General features: G+C 40.3%; 1 protein-coding gene across 1 annotated transcript in view; it reads left to right on the top strand.

The window, feature by feature from the left end:
- The window catches only part of OSBPL10 (oxysterol binding protein like 10), a 664,525-nt gene that overhangs the window by 493,535 nt on the left and 155,739 nt on the right, over positions 1 to 15,251 (top strand). The gene's annotated exons all lie outside the window — the stretch shown is intronic.

Genomic DNA, 15,251 nt, shown 5'->3' with positions numbered 1-15,251 from the left:
TTTTGGGAGAAAAGTGTGTCTAAGGCTGGTTTCACATTAGCGTTCGGGGGCTCTGTGGACGGCTGCGTACTTCCTCCCTGAAGCTCCGCCCACTTCCACACTTCTTCCGTTTAGGTCCGCTTACTTCTGCATACCTATCTTTAACATTGGGTACACAGGACATGCGGATGTGTCGTTTTGATGCACCTGCTGACCGCACGGGAATGCAACATGTTGTTGAAGTGCGGAAGTGGGCGGAGCTTCAGGGAGGAAGTACACAGTCGTCGGCAGAGCCCCTGAGCGCTAATTTGAACTTAGCCATATAGTTGGAATGTACTTACCAGGAGTGTGGTGGCAGCAGGAGTCGGGCTATTCTGCCGACCCTGGGCTGGAAAGGGGATGTTCAGTGGTCTGATGCTGTAGGGCAATGATCTGACTCCCATACCAGGCTGGTGTGGCAAAATACGGTGGTACGGGGGCTCCGCCGACATTTTGTCAAAGACCAGAGCCCCCGCACTTCCAATGCTCTGCAATTCGGTGGCCTCTGGGAAAATCGTTGGCGGAAGCGGCGCATGTGCAGATTGAGATCTCAGCAATGAGATCTTGTCCTGAGATCTTGGGAGACTAGATCTCGGTGCCGAGATCTCAATCTGCATGCGCCGCCCCTGGTGGTCTTTTTTCGGAGGCCATCGCATTGCAGCAATGGTGTGTGGGGGCTCCAGGCTTTCACAAGATGTCGGCGTAGCGCCCGCACCGCCGAATCTGCCGCACCAGTCTGGGATGGGAGTCAGATTATTGCCAGACCACCGAACACCCCCTGTGAGCCTGTTCCCCCAGCGCTGCTGATTCTCCCCCTGGTAAGCTGAATTCGGGCTGTAAGACAGATCCCCCATTTGACGCATTAATTTTTTTTCCCTATTTTCCTTCTGAAAATTTGAGGTGCATCTTATGGTCTGGTGCGTCTTATTGTCCGAAAAATACGGTAGTCTTTTTTAATTATGGAAAATTTGTACTGAATTTAAAATCTTTGAAAAATGTTTAACATGTAAAATATGTAATAGCTTCTATGTGTCTGTGGGGCTGTAAATGTGTATCATGAGTGCAGTAAAGATTTTAGTCTACATTTCCTATCACATAACTTGGTGTATTAGCCATGATCAGCGTTGGCTCCGTCCATCTTTGTTTAACCCTTTCAATGCTGCTGTCAAAAGTCACTACATCATATAAATGGTTAACAGAGTGTGGGGGCTTCCAATTTAACCTCATCGGCACCCAAACATCATAAATGTGTGATCTTGATGTTTGCCATGGCATTTCACGGCCTAATAACGGCCTTAGAGACTGCTGACCATAATGGCCTGTTCAGAAGTTAGCGACATTTAGGTAGTAAAAATACACTTTTTTGTTTCTGTTATGCAACTTTGCATTAATTCCTGAAAATCACCTGAAGGGTTAATAAACTACCTGACAGCAGTTTTCAATATGTTGAGGGGTGCAGTTTTTAAAATGGTATCACTTTTGGGGGTTTTCCAATATATAGGACCCCCAAAGTCACTTCAAACCTGGATAGGTCCCTAAAAAATAAATGTTGTAAATTTCCTTGAAAAAATGAAAAATTACTGCTACATTTTCAAACCTCCTAAAATTCTAACAAAATAAAATAACATTTTACAAATGGTGCTGAGGTAAGGCAGACATGTGGGAAATGTTATTTATTAATGTTTTTTTGTGGTCTGACTATCTGGATTAAAGGGATAGTCATTCAAAGTTTTAAAATTGCACATTTTTTTACATTTTTGTCAAAAAAATTTTTTATGAATAAACACAAAACAAATCACCCTAAATTTACCATTATCATAAATTATAATGCGCCACGAAAAAACATTCTGAAAATCACCGGGATTTGTTGAAGCGCTCCAGAGTTATTACCAGATAAAATGACACTAGTCGGATTTCAAAAATTTGGCCCCGTCACTAAGGGGTTAAGGATTCACAACTTCATAAGAATTTTTTTATGTTATGAGTTGAACTAGGTGCTGTGTTTTTGGCATTTATCCTTTTAGGTTATGAAAGCAGAGTTTATGTTTGTATTTGGAAATGTGACAGCTTAATCATAGGGACTCTCATGATATCTAGCATCGGGCTACGGAAAGGAATATTTTTATTTGGAAAAACATTTATTTAGCTACTGCCAAATTATTTAACTGATGGTTTTGGAAAGTTCAAGAGCGTTGATTGATTGCCTGTACATACAGCAATTTTATGATCTAAAATCACACTTTTTATTGCTTCACTAAAGTAGTTTTATGTAAGTTATCACATATTGAGAAAGTCGTGAGCAAAAATAGAAATTACCGTAGTTAATTTAATAAAATATTCAGGATTGAGAGTCCTCAGTAGTTGATACCTTTTAATGGCTAACTGAAAAGATGGTAACACATTGCAAGCTTTCGAGACTACTCAGGTCTCTTCATCAGGCTAGACTAATACAAAATCTGAAGTCACATATTTATGCACAATACAGCCTAGAAAAAATGCAATAGATAAGACAAGTGACGTGAAGCAGAACTATCAATATGGGAGAGGGAGAAACATAAATATAAACATTGGACCAGTTCATAGATAAGGAGTCCGGATGTTTTATGGTCCTCTGATTGGGGTCTAGTTCTGTGTTGTAATGCCCCCACAAGGTTTTAAAAGGAAATTCCTTAATTGATGTAAAAAGACATAAATCCATGCGACACATTCATTCCAGCACTGAGAGTGTCAAAGTTCGTCATAAATTTGTACTCCCAAACTCGTCTCTCTCTCTGAGAATTGAAGTTACCTTTCAATACCAGTAATTTCATATCCACGTTGCTGTGATCAGGGATACAGAAATGTTTTGCCACAGGTAGATCCATTCTTTTTTCTCTTATTGTGTGAAGATGAGCATTCATCCTTGTTCTAAGCTTTTGCCCTGTCTCCCCCACATACAGACCCCCAGTTGGACATTTAGTACAAATAATTAAGTACACCACATTAGATGTAATGTAGGTGAAAGTACCTGGGATCTTGTAGTCCTGATGTGAGTTGGGGATCTTTATCTTGTCCGTGGTCATTATAAATGGACAGGTTTTACATTTTTTCTGGTTGCAAGGAAAGGTTCCGGCAGCTATTGGAGAGGACAGGGAGCTTCTGACAATGATGCTTCTTAAATTTGGGGGCTGCCTAAAACACAGCAGTGGGGGGTCTGGAAAAATGGATTTTAATCGGGCATCTTTTTGTAGTAAAGGTTGTAATTTCCGTGCAGCTCCCCTTAGCACCTCCAGATTTGGGTTGTAGGTGACTACTAGAGGCACTCGGTTATTTTCTTCTTTAGCTTTGTAATGTAGCAGGTGATTCCTTGACAATCTGGTGGCTCTTGTAATTTGGTTTTCAATTGTTCTTGGATGGTAACCCTGATTCAAAAAGGTCTTTTTGAGGCGACCAAGGTGTTTGTCTCTATCCATGGGGTTGGAACATATACGATTGTATCTGATGGCTTGGCTATAGATAATAGAGTTCTTTATGTGTTTTGGATGGAAACTGTCCCATTTAAGGTATGTTGGATGGTCGATTGGCTTCTGATACAGGGATGTCTCTATTTCATTGTTTTTTAGCTTAATGATGGTGTCCAAAAAATTAATCTCAGTACTGGAGTAGTTGAGTGTTAAATTGATGGTGGGATGAAATTGATTAAACTGTTCGTGGAACGTCTTTAGCTGTTGCTCAGACTCCGTCCAGATGATTAAAATATCATCAATGAAGCGGTAGTAGGCCAGGGGCCTGATGGGGCATGAGGACAAAAAATCGCTTTCAAGCTTGGCCATGAAAAGACTGGCATACTGTGGAGCCATTTTACTTCCCATAGCTGTGCCAGTCTCCTGTAGATAGATCCTGTTGTCAAATTCAAAGTAATTGTGGGTGAGGATGAAGTTTCACCACAGCATCAGCATCAGTCCCTGTGTTTTCCATGAAGAATTTGCAGGCATTTAAGCCATCTTGGTGTGGGATATTAGAGTACAAAGATTCCACATCCATGGTGGCCAGGATGGTTCCTTCTAATTTATACACAGTATCTTACTAAACTACCCCATACAAGGACAAAATCCGTAAAACAATGTTTAGTCACGTTGATGATTTATAATAAACTTTCATTTACCACGGTAGACTTGAATGACATTGTAAGCACATATTTGGTGCACAAACTTATGTGAATAAGTACGATATATTTCTTTACAATATTCCTACCGCTAAGAAAGGTTAATTTTTTTTCCAGCAAGGCTGGTATTTTACAGTTTTTTTTTCCAGTCCTGCTGAATCATAATATAAATCTAAAATAACTATTTTTTAAAGTAACACAGCTTAATAATTCAACCCCCAAACTAGGTATAAGTAGGTTTATAAGTCCTTTTCAATGTTTTTTTCCTATGTTAGATTTTAGATCAAGTATGTTATTCTTCTGTAGGAAATATATATAGAAGAAGAAGCTTTGCCAGCTTATCTTTGTTGTTCAGCTCTGGGGTACATCTGCTGTGCAACCCCTGTCACCTATTTATCCATTAAAGAGAATCTGTCACCCTCGGGACGTGTATGAACTATTAATATGAGCATACAGGTAATAGAAATGTTACACTAGTACTACCTGTATGCCTCATATTCATGGTCTTGATGCTGAGAAATGTTACTTTCTGTCTTTGTGTTTATGAATTCTTCCAGGCTCTGGTGCGTGCGGTGTCTGGAAGAAATCCCTGCCTCCTCTCCTCAATACAATACTACCCCCCTCCCGTTAGCGTTAGTTATGGCCCCGGAATCCTGCGCCTGCGCCCTTCACTCCCTCAGAAATACATACCTCATCCCCACTTCTGTGGGCACTGCACTCAGGTATTTCCTGCGCAGGCGCCGGTGACTTCTGCTCCAGTGACCTCTGGAGTGCACGCCGATAAGGTGCTCTCCCCATTTCCTCTCTGCATAGTCATCGCCATGTACACATGGTTCCTAGCGATGACTGTGCAGGGAGGAAGTGAAGAGAGCATATTATCGGGGCGCACACCGGATTTTGTGATGCAACAGCGACCTCGCCAGCGATATCGCTATGTGTGACACATAGCGGCGACCAGATCCCCGCTGGATATCCCTGATCGTTCTCGAATGTCCTGGGCCATTTTTGATTGTTGGCGTCCTGCTGGCCAGCATGCATCGCTGTGTTTGACACCGACGAGCGACCTCGCTGGCGACGCAGAACTCAGGGACGCAGGCGTGAATCGTCAGAATAGCTGCTGTGTGACAAGGTCCCAACAACCGCCGAGGTCATTATACGGATTGCCGTATCGTTGCTGCGTCGTTGAAGAGATCTGCCTATTTGGCAGCTTACTAGTGACCATGTAACGACTCACCAACGATCCTTACCAGGTCGTATCTCAGTCAGGATCGCTGGTGCATCGCTATGTGAAACAGGAGCCTTAGGCTAATGCATACTTAGCTGCTAGCCACAAGCCTAATTCCTGATTCCTTTATCAAAAATTCTGAACACCTCCATTAAATTGCCATGTTTTTGTGATGTAAAAAAATCATACAAAGAAGAATAATTTCAGAACTTGTTCCACTTTTAATGCCACCCATAAACTGTACAAATAAATTGAGAAATAAACTGAAATTATTTTTAGAGGGGAAATAAAAATAACAAAACTAAAATAATGTGGTTGCATAAGAGTGAACACCCTCCTATAATTGGTAAGTTCTCAGCTGCCATCATATAAAGTGATTTTGATTAACCTCCTATAAAGTTTAGCTGTTTTTGTATGATTTTCCTGACATTTTTTTGTTGCTTTTTACAGCAAAAACAACAGTCTGTAATCAGCTTACAAAACAATAAAGGAATCTCATTGTTAAGTTATATCAGGATAAGGGTACAATTTTTTTTCAAAGGCATTAGATATACCATGGAACACTGTAAAGATCAAGACACGGCATAAATTTGGCACAACAGAGACAATACCTAGAACTGGACGTCTCTCAAAAATTGATGAAAAAGGCAAGAAGAAAATTGGACTGATAGGCTGCCAAGAGGCCTGCAGCAACATTAAAGGAGGTGCAGGATATTTCTTCCAATTACTGATTGTGTATTACATTTGACAACATTATCCCATTCTTCATATGCCTGCTGCCTGGCATGTGGGGAAAGATGACTAGAGGGGAGCCTATTATTGCAGGGAAAAACATTTAAGCCCAGATATGTCTTGCCAAAATCTATATCAAGCTCGCAAAAGCCTGTGTGAAAATGTGTTATGATTAGATAAGATTAAGGTTGAACTTTTTGGCCATAACTCCAAAAAGTATGTTTGGTGGTAATCCAACACTGCATAAAAATCAAAAAGAACACCATACCCACAGTGAAGCATGGTGGACACAGTATTATGCTCTGGGGTTGTTTTCTGTCATCAGGAGCTGGAACTTTAGTCAAGCTGCAGGGAATTCTGAAAAGTTCCAAATATCAGTCAATTTTGTAACAAAACCTTAAGGGTGCTTTGACATTGCACTTATCTTCATGTTCATGAGTCCCATCAGGTGTGCGTCTGAACATCCCCCCCACCTCACCCCTCCCGCGCAAAATGAGATTCGGGAGTATGCGCCAATGGGGCCATAGACTATAATGGTGCCTGTAGAGCAAACGTGCGCTCTGCCCTGCATCATTTTCATATAGTAAAAAGCTAGGCACTCAACTCATTGATCAACTTTTGGAGGTTTTTTTAATGCAGGCCAAAAAACGTTTCGGCCACATCCGGCCTTTATCAATTACTTCATTTAAGATAAAAAATATCAAATGACACCATTATTATAGTCATAATGGACATAATCAATAAAACAAAATAAAGTATATACAAGTATACGTAATGGTCATAGGAAAATCTGTATAATATTAATAACATCTGCTGGAGGGTCCAAATATATTGCTCCAGAAACTGATTTCATGCTACTTAAAGGATGAAAAATAAAATTTGAAAGGGAGTAAAGATATTAAGGAACATAGCAGACTGATTAAGCTCTGTGGATTCGTGGGAATCTTTATTACTAAGGCAGGACACGTCTCTATGAAGGATAAATGGGTGTAATTAACCTAATACTGAAGGCAGTGAAAAGGTTAATAGCAGAAAAAAGAGAAAAGGTGCCTACCGGTAAATGTGAACATTTAATCACGGGGATTGATAGGCTGCACGCCAGCGTTCTAGCCCCGCCCGTTGTCTTCATAAGCATTTCCTTTTGCCCCATATGGACATAGACGAGCGGTGGAAACCGCGTCTGATTACAGGCATGCTGAAACACTGAAGCCCTGGGTAAGTTCCACTCCAATGTAGTTTGGCCTCACTTTATTTATCAGTAAGCCACTTTGCTTTACTTTTATTTATCACACTAGGACTTCCTATCCATGGAATTTAAGCAACAATATCCCCGTGATTAAATGTTCACATTTACCGGTAGGCACCTTTTCTCTTTTTTCTGCTATTAACCTTTCCACTGCCTTCAGTATTAGGTTAATTACACCCATTTATCCTTCATAGAGACGTGTCCTGCCTTAGTAATAAAGATTCCCACAAATCCACAGCACTTAATCAGTCTGGTATGTTCCTTAATATCTTTACTCCCTTTCAAATTTTATTTTTCATCCTTTAAGTAGCATGAAATCAGTTTCTTGAGCAATATATTTGGACCCACCAGCGGATGTTATTATTATTATACAGATTTTCCTATGACCATTACATATACTTGTATATACTTTATTTTGTTTTAATGATTATGTCCGTTACGACTATAATAATGGTGTCATTTGATATTTTTTGTCTTAAATGTAGTAATTGATAAAGGCCGGATGTGGCCGAAACGTTTTTTTGGATTGCATTAAAAAAACCTCCAAAAGTTGATCCATAAGTTGAGTGCCTAGTTTTTTACTGTATGATATATGGTGTGGGATCCTACTATGGCACCTTCTCGGTAGTGCACACGGTTTCTTCTATACTCCTAGTGGAGGTGGACACACAGACATACTAGACTGCCGTTTGATCTTGAAGAAAAGTGCTATGTGAAAGCATCCTTAGGCCCCTGACAAAAGCTGAAGGTGAATTTTACCTTGACATCGATCCTAAGCATACCTCCAAATCAACAAAATAGGGCTGTACACAGGAGACGCCCTCACAATCTGACAGATTTAAAGAGCTGCTGCAAAAAAAGAGTGGGCAAAGATTGACAATTCTAGATGTGCCTACCAAAGACTGAATACTGGCATAAATTCAAATTGTGTTTCAACAAAGTATTAGTTTAGAGGTGTGCATATTTCTGCAACCTCTATATTTTAGCTCTTTATTTTTCGTTTTCCACCCAAAAAGATTTCAGTGCATTTTTCAATTGAATTCTTATGTAGAACAAAAATAGCTTAAAGACAAATTGCTCAGAAAAACACCAGATTTTTTTTACCAACAACTAATATTATTTGTATCATACACACCTAAACTTACTAGAATAGTGTGAGATGTGCAGTTACAAAACGGTAAAGTCATACTTGTGTGATCAGTAACAGATTGAGTTTATGTAGTCATGGAGTAAAAAGCATTATAGAGTGCGACATAGCAGGGTAGGTAATTGTAAGATAATAATTGTTCTTTTTTATCAAGCTGTTAGGCATAAGATGCTTTCCCTCAATGCCTTTAAATGTACAATAGAAAAATTCAATTATTCCTCTGTAATTATACGTCTTGAAATTGTCTAGCAGCACTTGGAACAGGAAGAGCCAAGTAAAGTCTCTGATTCCAAATAAAAGAAAAACACGCTGTCTGCGATTGCTGGAGAAATCTGTGGTATTAGCATGGAATATAGAAAGTAGACTCTATGGAGCTTTAAAGTAGAACTCAATATTGTCTCTTTGCTTGAGCAGTGAAAAGTTTTCAAAGCTTAGAATTATCAGTGATGGGATAATATCTTGCTGCAAGTAACATTTTCCAATGAGAGATTGAATGAACATATGGCTTAGTTGAGTACAAAAACTCGGAAGGTTATTGATAACAAAAGTGTCCATCAGGTTGACTTTGTCTAGCTGCAATATAAGGAGTGTCTCCTGTTTGGGCTTTAAACTTCTTAATAGGAATCTGTCGTCAAGTTTATACCTCCCAACCCAATATATGGCCATGTAGGTCTTGAAGTTTAAGGCATGTATACCTTTATAGCCCAAAGACCCTACTGCAGCGTTGAGAAATCCACTTCTTGTACAAACGAGGCTGGATATGCATTTGGAGCACACCAATGTATGGCAAGGTCATAAGTCTTCTTTAGTACTCCTTATCCAAATCCTCCTTCCTCATTTTGAAAGCTCTGCCTTCCACTGACCAAATGTACATCAGTCCACAGTCCGCCATCTGCTCCAATATGTTTGCAACCTCATTAGAATATACGTTCAGAACAGGATTTCTCAGCGCTGGAGCGATGCATTCAGCCATACAGGTCTCCGTTTGCTTGCATTTTCAAAGACCTACACAGTCACGTGTTCTTTCAGGGGGTGGGTTGTTTGGGAGTCAATATAGTTTAACAGATTCCTTTTAATGAAGGTTTTATGATTTCTTAGTGATATCTTGTGCATACTTTTCCTTTTAGGGTTTTCAAGTAATAAACCTGGGACACACATACTTTTTGTAGCACTAGAGTGATTTAACCTATTGAGTAATGGCTGAAGTTCACATTAATACATGGATTTCCATGCTGTCTTGTGGAGTACAGCTGTTACTTAGTAGTCTAAATCAATCGATTGTACTACAGGAAGTCTTTGTGTAGCCTTATTTTATATATCAGTAGATAAGTCTCTGAAAAAAACATAAAGGGGTTATTTTCTCATCTATGATTGCATTTTCTAGAATATGCCATCACTGTTATGATCAGTAGGGATCTCATTCCTGGAACCCATAGTGAGCTAGAGAATGATGAGGACATAATGCTTGTGTAGTTTTGCATCCCTTCACCACTACCTCAACTCCTTTTCCATTGCATTTTATCTAGAGGGAATCCACAGATGCCCAATCTCCACAAAAGTGGAAGTTCTATAAAATGACCCTTTCTTTATAGGATGCAGTGTTGATGCAGTGTTGATATGTTTAAACTTAGATTTACTCCTTTAAAGAGAAACACTACCCTGGCATTGAAAGGTGACTTTTATGCCCTCCATTTGTTTCCCAATCACTTCTCCGCTACATAGGAGAGTCCCAAAGCTTGGTTTCAGTTGCAGTTCATGGGTCTTGCAAAAGGATAATGACCAAAAACACAGCTAAAAACACCCAAGAATGGCTAAGAGAAGAACACTGGACTATTCTGAAGTGGCCTTCTATGAGCCATGACCTAAATCTTATTGAGCATCTTTGGAAAGAGCTGAAACATGCCGTCTAGAAAAGGCAATCTTCAAACACGAGAGACAACTGGAGCAGTTTGCTCTTGAGGAGTGGGTCTAAATACCCGTTGAGAGGTTTAGAAGTCTCATTGACAGTAACAGTAATCTGATTGCAGTGATTGCCTCAGAAGGTTGTGCAACAAAATATTAAGTTAAGGGTACCATCATTTCTGTCCAGGCCTATTTCATGAGTTTTATTTTTAAAAAAAATCCCGTGGAAGCATGGCTGAAAAGCAGTGTCTGACTTTAATTTGTTCATTTTAATAGATTTTAATAGATTTTTTTATTTATTATTACTTTTATCAGATTCAAGTTATTCAACCATTGTGGGTTTTTCTGTCATTAAACAAGGGGTATCAGCAAATTTGACCACGTGTGTATATATCTCAAATGAATGGTCAATTCTCATTGCCAGGATGAAGGGTCACTTAAAGTTTAGGCTGTGTTCACACGTAGCGTTTTTTTCGCTTTTTTTTACCACGGATTTTCCAATAAATCCTCTATAAAACCGCGAAAAATAAGCTTCCCATTCATTTCTATACATTTTCCACTTTTTGTGCATATTGATGCGTTTTTTACCGCGAAAAAACTGCATCGCGGTAAAAAAACGCAGCTTGCTCATTAATTTCGCGGATTTTTCCGCGTTTCTGATTATTTCTATGGGTTTAGAAATCGCGCGCAAAAATCGCGGTAAAAACCCGCGGTTTCTGGGAAGGGAGTCAGGTTTTCCAGCAGAAATTTTCTGCTACGTGTGCACTTAGCCTTACTTATATTGGGGCCCCTGAGAGTGGTAAATCTGAAAATGAAACCATTGCACTAGTATAAATCACAGTGTCTAATTATTCCTTTTATTGCGTTAAATATAAAATAATATGAAATCATGTAAATGTGATCCTACCAGTGAACTAAGCTGAAATACAGGCCAGGCCCCTACTTCCAAAGCTGGAAATATATCAAATACGTGGTCTGCAACTGGAGCTTTACTTGCCAGGTTATTTGTAAAGCAAGTGGAGTTTATCATCCCAATGACAAGTCTGTATTTTCACCTGACTTATGAAATAACAAATTATAGAAATGTGCCACGCAGTCTAGTTTTTTCCTTCTATAACCATAAACTCTTCCTCGTTTTTCTAGACACCAATTACTATAGATACTGTATATAATTTATTGTTATATGTCTAACTGACTGTGCTGAAGACATGAACTCTTTTGGCTGTATTCGTTTAACCAAGGCACAAATCTAGAATAAGTCAGAGTAACCATAAAATATCTGTGTATATACTCCTTTTATAGTTATTGCAGCAACCTGTGTGTTGTGTCCTAACATTTACTGAAACTGCAGATATTGCGTGGTTGTCGGCAAATAGAAATACAATGCTCCTGTAAGATTTATACCCTATTCCAACATCTTAACACCAAATTGTTTTTTCAAAGTATGATAGATCACCTTACATCTCATGCAGCCTGGGCTTTATTTCAAGCACTAGCTTGGTGTACTCCTTTATATACTGTACAAAGGAACATATAATTATGATTGATTCATTTTATTTGCTAGAGAGAGACCAGTCCAGAAAAACACTGTCATTTATAGCACAGGCTTTATGTTCTCATCGATGAGCAATGTGTGTCTATAAATGGATACCTTTTGCAGTTGAAAACGAGACTAAATAGGCAGAATCCAGGATATATAGATGTGATAGCCAATAGGATCTGTTGTTCTCAAGGGATGGTGAAAAGAGGTCAGTTCCACATTGTCAGTTGTATCATGCATCTTTAGCCAGCGTCATATTTACAGCCCCAGGCGCTGAGCCTGAATATGCCCTCTTCAAAGTTCAATTTCCAGTTGCCTATTTTCGTCACGATTCACCCTTTTTGAGTAATGGTGATGACAATTGGTAATAATAAAAAAAATGTGATCAGCTCACACACACACGAGTGCACAGCATCCCAAAATCAGGGAAAGGAAGTTTATAAGAAGAAGATAGTTAATCCAGCACTTGAAAAATGCTAAATTTTATTCCATTTGTGTTCCATCAGTATTAAACATAATTCAAGAGAAAATCCACATTCTTGAAATGGATAAATGTATTATCCAAGGTGAAAGAGCCAATAAAAAATTTCAGAGTCCTGGTTGATGAGTTTCAAAGTGATACTTCTTAATCATAACCTGATTACCTGGTTATGGTTGTATTTTTGAAGTGCTGGATCAACTTTCTTACTCTGATTAGAATTGGCCAGTGTTGAAAAAAAGGATACTATAACAAATTAAATTGTAGTTTATAGTTGGTTACTTGTGATTGCTTAACAATAATTGTTGGAGTCATGATTAATAAGTGTAATGTAAAGTGAGAGTTACGCAAGGTATTGCAATTCAATGCACAACTAGATCCTGGTATTTAGGAGTTGGGACAATGTACCCCAAGACCACAGTATTCTATTGGGTAACATAGGGCACCCAGAATCTGGAATCATAATAAATACATCTGCCCTACTACTCAAATAGTGATAAACACTGTGAGTGCACATTACCCCCTGTGGTGTAGTGTCCACTGTGTCTGCTAGGGGGCGTTGTGTGGGTGTCTCAGGATGGGCGTATAGCCATATCCAGGGTGGTAATAGGAGCAGGATCCTAAATGACCGTTATGTATCCCAAGGTGGGTGGCCTTGGGATGAAGGCTTGATTATGTGTTGATCAGCAGGGCTACTGGTGATGTTCTGTTCCAATGTGTTAGGGAAGCCTTTAGGTGGTTGATGAGAAGGGTGGGACCAACCACCTACAAATCCACCCAGGGGCGTGTGACTAAAACGCCCATAGTGAACAGTATGTGTGTGAATGGTTGTAGGACCTGCAATGAGGTCATAGCCATGTGATCCGGTGGGCGTGGCTATGGACCATATAAGGTGACCAGGGTAGGTCACATGAGTGAATGCTTGGACCCGATTGGTCCGTATGGAAGGTCTCGTCTGGCTGACGTGCTGGAAGATGTGGCTGCCTTCCTGAGGGCACGTGTAGATGCTGTGTGTCATGGCAACATGAGTCTGACAGTTCCCTGGAGGGAACGGACGTCTGCAGTGTGGTGAAGCAGCTAAGAGGTAACCCGGACACGGGAGTATAACTAAGAGACTGTATAGCCTATTGGCTGCATAAAGCACAGCCTGTCTGACCAGAGTGCTAAGGGGAGCAGAGCTCCACTATGAAGATTCCCTGTTGTCTGCTGTAAGACTGTTGCTTGCTGCTTTCGTTTATGATGATGAATAAACCGCATGGACTATGTTGATGTTTTATGAAAAACCCGTGCCGGACCTGGTTATTTGGCTGCAAAGCGAGTATCCCCAACCCAAATAACAAGCGCTACCTTACACCCCATACAGTGATTGAGTAACCTGTTGTGAGTTCATTTTCCCCTTCATTACTGAGGCCCGAGGAACTCCCTCTTCTGGTAAAGAAAGGTAGTGAGCCTGATTGTCAAACACCTGAGGCTGATGATTGTGACTGGCTGAGTGGAGTTACGGACTGGATATAATGCTGCCGACACCCTTCTGCCGTGCGGGTGATTTCTCTGTGGGATCCTTGGAGACCAGTCTGAATTCCTGCTCCTCCAAAGCTAAGTTTGCTGCTCAGCCTTTTGCTTTTGTGCTTTGAATTTGTTTTTGCTTTGTTTTTCTGGATTTCTGCCATTCCCTGCTGGGGTGTGCTGAATTCATTTAGCTCTGTCTTCTGAAAATACCTGAGTGCTGCTTCAGTTTTTGAAGCCTAGCTGCTTCAGGGCCTTTTTCTTATCAGCTGGTTGGCTTATGTCTTTGATAGGGTTTTGGCAGATTGCAGACAGCAGCCTTCCTTTCCTTTCCTATCTAGGTAGTTTTGGGGCCCCGTCTTTGCTCAGTCTATCTTTCTGTCTGTGTTAGTATTTTCATCTTGCTTGACCGTCATTATATGTTGGGGGCTGCCTATTGCTTTGGGGTCTGCTCTGGGGCAGTTTAGATTTCCCCTTTCTTTCTTTAGGCCTATGTATTTCTCCAGCTGTGATCGAGGGGTCTAGGGCATCGTAGGAACCCCCCACGGCTACTGCTAGTTGTGTTGATAGGTTCAGGGGTCTGCAATCTGATAGTTGCCAACTTCTCTGGTTTTCTGGACTTAGTTTGTATTTCTGCTTTTGCCTCCTACGGTGACTCATTCATAACAGAATCACCCGCCAAACCGCAGATTCTAGGGTACTCAATAGCAGGAAAGAATTGTTAAAAAAAAAAAAAATTGCATATTTTTTCCTCTATATCTCTGAGGCCGTAGGGGGAATTTTTTTTCTCTCAATGGAGATAAAGCAATTGTCTGATCGTGTGGAGCAGCTCGCTGCGGAAGTGCGGGGAATTTCCGCCTACCTTGCTCATTCACATGCTGCTGAACCAAAGATTCCTACACCTGATGTATTTTTTGGGGATCGGTCTAAATTTTTAAATTTCAAAAATGATTGTAAATTATTTTTTGCCTTGAAGCCTAACTCGTCAGGGAGCTCCGCGCAGCAGGTTAAAATTGTCATCTCTTTGCTGCGTGGCGATCCCCAGGATTGGGCGTTTTCTTTGAAACCAGATGATCCTATTCTGACTAATGTGAACGCATTCTTTCAAGCTTTGGGGTTGTTGTATGACGAACCTAATGCCATTGATCAGGCTGAAAAGACCCTGCTGGCATTGAGCCAGGGTCGTGATTCTGCAGAATTGTACTGTCAAAAATTCCGAAAGTGGGCAGTACTTACTACCTGGAATGATAATGCCTTGGCTGCTCTCTTTCGGAAGGGGTTGTCAGAAGCCGTAAAAGATACTATGGTGGGAT

The sequence above is a fragment of the Dendrobates tinctorius genome, unplaced genomic scaffold (assembly GCF_039654945.1).
Source record: "Dendrobates tinctorius isolate UK_male_01 unplaced genomic scaffold, ASM3965494v1 ptg000005l, whole genome shotgun sequence".
NCBI lineage: Eukaryota > Metazoa > Chordata > Amphibia > Anura > Dendrobatidae > Dendrobates > Dendrobates tinctorius.
The sequence above is the reverse complement of the archived record's forward strand: the minus strand, read 5'-3'. Positions and strand labels throughout refer to the sequence as shown.